This window comes from Physeter macrocephalus, chromosome 21, assembly GCF_002837175.3.
Source record: "Physeter macrocephalus isolate SW-GA chromosome 21, ASM283717v5, whole genome shotgun sequence".
Lineage (NCBI taxonomy): Eukaryota > Metazoa > Chordata > Mammalia > Artiodactyla > Physeteridae > Physeter > Physeter macrocephalus.
Genome location: NC_041234.1, coordinates 8185486 through 8190760, shown reverse-complemented (window position 1 = coordinate 8190760; position 5275 = coordinate 8185486). Strand labels below are relative to the sequence as shown.

Sequence of the window (5275 nt, the reverse complement as noted above, 5' to 3'; positions counted from 1 at the left end):
ACTGGTCTTGAAGAAGAGGTAACAAATGAGGTTAATTCACACCAGGTTCTTAGTGGGTCTGCTTTTGTTACAGTAAGAAAGGCTGCCGCAAAATCTGTGGGAGAGCACAGAATGTCAGAGAAAATAGCAAGGGAGGGAGCAGAGAGAAGAGTTGTGAAAAAAATTTATATATATACTTCTATATTACATATAATATTGTGTGTGTGTGTGTGTGTGTGTGTGTGTGTGTATGTCTCACAATGTCCTATAAGAGGATAAGCCTGGGTTTTGGACTCAGTCATCTAGTTCCCTTAGCCACCTTCAGGAAGATAATTCTCAAAACAGGGAGGGGGAGGCTGAGTCTTGCTGGAGGAAGCTAACTGCTGGTGTCCAGAAAAGGGGGTAATCAGTCTCTTGCGTTTAAGGGTCAAAGGCGTGAAACTGCCTGGTGGCGTGGGGCTGGGGGAGTGCAGAAGACAATGTGAAGGTGTTGAGAGAGGGTATGGCCCCTCCATCGTCTCTGGGGACACAGGAGGAGCCCTCTGACACCATGGCGATCCTCAGGACTGGAAAGAGAGCAAGAGTTTTGAGTTGCACTAAACATGAACACCTGGGCCAGCCCAGGTCCAGCACATCTAGGGCATCCGAGCACTGGAGCGGACCCACCTGTGTGGCTGGTGGGATGGGACACTAAGAACTATCACCTATGGAAGCCTAGGCCCGGAGCTGAGCACACCCGGTTGAGCCAATCACCAAGGGAGCACAGCACGCTGGCCTCGGGGGAAGGAACAGCACTGGCCAGCAGCCAAGGAAGACTGGTGTTCCCTGTGATGAGAGGTGGCAGCGAGTCCCACCACGGTAAGGCCAGCCCCAGGCAGCAGGCAGCTGGGATCTTCCGTTTGGACGGTGTGAGGCCCAGTGTTCTGAGACTGCCCGGAGGGCCATGGAGGAGCCTGAGACGTTGATGTTGGACTTCCTGCCCACCTGGCACATGTGGTCCTGAACCTCTCTTAACTGAATTTGGAAAAATAAAAGAGAGAGGGCACGCTTATACCCTGAAGTTTGTGGAGAAGTTCATGCTGGTTACAGTGAGAATAGTAAGCCCTAGGAGCTGTACGGAACTTTGAATTTATGATGTTTTTCACAAGCATCATCCCGTATGGCCCTCACAAAAGTCCTGCGAGAAGGTAGGTGGTTGACATTATTCTCCCCATTTATCAGATGAAGAAACTGAAACTTAGTGAATCCAAATGAACTGCCCAGTATCACTTAATTAATAAGTGTTGAAGCTCTGACGTCAGTTATTTTGACCCTTAGTTCAGTGGGCCTCCTATAACACTGTGAGGCTTCTCGAAAAAAAAGAATACATAGGCCGCCCAAAACTTCTGAATTTTCCTGGCTCTGGCCTGAAAAGAATGATCATAGTCCAGAGCTGTATTCTGAAATAATCTCAGTTTGGCCCCAGCTGCTTTTCTTGCTTTAGTCTAGGACACTGGCTCAAAGAAAACCTCTCTCCATGCAGCCGGCCTCTCCAGCTGCTCCAGACTAAGACTGGCCCAGGCCCCCCCGATCATATGCACCCTGACCCAATCCAGCCACCTCTACCTGTCACACCAATCGCTTCTGAACTCACCATGTCACAGAGAAGTGGATGCTACACTTTGTGGGGCTGTCTGCAATATTACTGCTGTCTTGCACTGTTAATTATCTGGGTCGTTGTGTAGATTCTGTCTTTCAAACTAGAGCGGAAGCTCCTTGAGGTCAGGGGCCTCGTTTCACTCGCTTTTGATTCTCAGCGGTGTGTAGTGCATAGAACGGGCTAGTAAACTGCTTTAAATGGATGCTTATTCCTTTTTCTCAAACACATAGTGGGCACTCAGAAAATATTTGTTAATTGCCTAGATGGCAAATTTACTATTCTCTAGTCAACTCCCATGCAAAAAAAAAAAATCAAGATCCTCACCATCTCTGCCCACCCTGACCCTCACAGACCTATTTCCTCAGGCAGTGACACAGTGATGACACTTCGCCCTGTAAAGTCATGGTTAAGAGCAGGGGCCCTGGGCTGCCTTGGTTCAGTCCTCTATGTCAGTATTGGCTGTGTGACCTCAGGCAAGCTCCTAGCCTCTTGCTTCCTGCCTGTGAATTGGGGCTGATGAGGATGAAACCAGTTCTTATCACTTAGGGTTGTTATGGGGATTAAGTGAGTTAATACGTGCTTAGGACCGTTCCTGGAACATGGGTGCATGATGGTTAAGTGCAGCCTGTTAAGATTACAAGTTTAGGGTTACCCCTGCCCTGCCCATACCAGGTAACCAATCCACTGGCACCGTGGGCGTTCCTCACTCCCCTCAGTTGAACTTGAATAGATAAAAAGCAGATTCTAAAATCGCCCCCCAAGAGGAGGAAATACGTATTTAGCAACTGTTTTTTCTACCAACATTCCCCTCCATCTTCAGGACGGGCCTTTAGAGTCACAACAGGTCATGTCATGCTTCACCCAATGGCAGCAAATCCTCTCAGCCCAGCAAAAGAATTGGGAATTTTCTCATGCCCCCAAAATTCTCAAAAGTTTTGTAGGCTTGGGTGCGGGTCATTTCAGGGGACCACTTCACTATCAGCCATTCACTCATCCAATCAATCCATCATTTATACACTGATTTATTCACTTATTCATTCGTTTGTTTAACAAATACTTATTTAGCACCAGCTATGTGGTAGACATATCCCCAAATGGATACATTTCCTAATAGTTTACATCCTAGTCATTTACAGACAATAGACGAATGAAATATGTAGTAGTTTTAGATAGTGATATATGCTAAGAAGAAAAAATAAAGCAGGGAAGGGGGGATGAAATGTTAGGGGATGGATATTAAAATTCTAGATAAGCTGGCCAAGGAACCAAAATGTGTATTAGTTGAGGTTCTTCAGAGAAAGAACCGACAGGATGGAGAGAGAAAGAACAAGAGAGAAAGAGAGCGTAAGGAATTTGACTCACGTGATTACGGGGGCTGGCAAGTCTGAAATGTGCAGGGCAGGCCAGCAGGCTGGAGACGCAGGGAAAAGTTGATGTTGCAGTCTTGAGTCAGATTCCTTCCCGGGAAACTCAGTCTTTTTCACTTAAGGCCTTAATTGATTAAATGAGGCCCACCTTGTTGGAGGAGGTCACGGAGAGAACGTGACCACCGGTTGGACCTGGGCAGTCAGAGGCTCCTCACCCCGTTCCTTGTCCTTGGAGTGGGCCTTTTGCCCACCGTTCTCATACTAGGAGCTGGTTTCAAGGCTGCAGCCTCTATGTCGACTTTTAAGATTCTGGTAGGCAGGTGCAGAGATCTGCTCATCTGGTGGCACCCAAGACAAGCCTCGTGGATAAGTTCCCTTGCTCATTAAACCTGCCACCTACTAATCTGGAGGGGCTGCCTCTTTCTTCAGTGTACAGGGGCCAGTTTGTGAACTAACACACCCCCATTATGGGGGGTAATCTGCTTTGTTCAAAGTCTACTGAGAAGGGGGTTTGGGGGAAATTTTTTCAGAATGTGTGTGTGTGTGTGTGTGTGTGTGTGTGTGTGTGAGAGAGAGAGAGAGAGAGAGAGAGAGAGAGAGATGCAAATAAATATCCAGGAAAGAGAAATCCAGGTAGAGTGAGAAGCAAGTTCAAAGGCGTTGAAGTGAAGTATGGCAGGCACGCTGCTGGAGTGAACAAGGGGAGGAGTAATGGAGAACAGATCAGAATTCCAGGGGGCAGACCATGTAGGGCCCTAGTAGGTCTTCCTAAGGACTTGGGTGTTATTCTGAATAACATGCAGGGGAGGGTTTCAACAAAGGAATGACCTGATCTGACTTGGGTTTTCACGAGATTACTGGCTGCTGTGTTGAGAATGCAGGTGGGCAAGGACGGAAGGGAGGAGGCCAGTTGGGAGGCTATTTCAATAATCCAGGTGAGAGATGCTGACGGGGGGTGGGGACCAGCGTGGTAGTAGTTAGAGGCAGGGACCAAGGTCAAGCAGAAGCAGCTGAATTCTGGATATAGTTTGAAGACGGAGCCAAGAAGATTTGCTGACAGACTGGATGTGGGTTGTGAGCAAAAGAAAGGAATCAAGGATGACACTGAGGTTTTGGGCTATGAACTAATAGAGCTGCCTCTGGGGCAGTGAAGTTTGCAGGAGTAGCTTGGAGTAGGGTCAGTGTATATCAAAGACTCTATTTGGGACAGATAATGGAGGTGCCTAACACATACTGAAGTGGAGATATCATGTGGGCAGTTGGATATACAGGTCTGGAGTTCGGCAGTGAGGTCCAGGCTGGAGCTAGAAATTGGAGAGTTATCAGCATATAGATGGTATTTAAGGCCCTGAGACATTAAATGAGATCACTCAGAAAGTGAGAGTGGATACAAAAGAGGTCCAAGGATTGAACTGCTAGGCACTTCAGCACTTGCAAGTTGGGAAGATAAAGAGAAACCAGCAAACAGAATGAGAAAGAGTGATCGAAAAGACAAGACAATAAGTGTCCATCGACAGATGAATGGATAAAGATGTGGTACATATATACAATGGAATACTACTCAGCCATACAAAAGAATGAAATAATGCCATTTGCAGCAACATGGACGGACCTAGATATTATCATACTGAGTGAAGTTAAGTCAGACAGAGAAAGACAAATACCATATGGTATCATTTATATGTGGAATCTAAAATATGACACAAATGAACTTATTTACAAAACAGAAATAGACTCACAGACATAGAAAACAAACTTATGGTTACCAAAGGGGGGGGAGGGATAAACTAGGAGTTTGGGATTAGCAGGCACACTCTACTATGTATAAAACAGATAAACAACAAAGACCTACGATATAGCACAGGAGACTATATTCAATATCTTGTAATAAGCTGTAATAAAAAAGAATCTGAAAAAGAACATATATATGCTATATATATAAAACCGAATCACTGCGCTGTACACCAGAAACTAACATAACATTGTAAATCAACTATACTTCAATAAAAAGTTGTTTGGGGGGCTTCCCTGGTGGCGCAGTGGTTGAGAGTCCGCCTGCCGATGCAGGGGACACGGGTTCGTGCCCCGATCCGGGAAGATCCCACGTGCCGCGGAGCGGCTGGGCCCGTGAGCCGTGGCCGCTGCGCCTGCGCGTCCGGAGCCTGCGCTCCGCAACGGGAGAGGCCACAGCAGTGAGAGGCCCCGCGTACCGGAAAAAAAAAAAAAAAAAAAAGAAAAGTTGTTTGGGGACTTCCCTGGTGGCGCAGTGGTGAAGAATCCGCCTGCCAAT

The 5275-nt window shown here is 46.9% G+C and overlaps 1 pseudogene; it reads left to right on the top strand.

The window, feature by feature from the left end:
- Window positions 1-1138: 1138 nt before the first annotated feature.
- LOC102996965 (ferritin light chain-like) overlaps window positions 1139-5275 on the top strand; it is a 14265-nt pseudogene continuing 10128 nt past the window's right edge.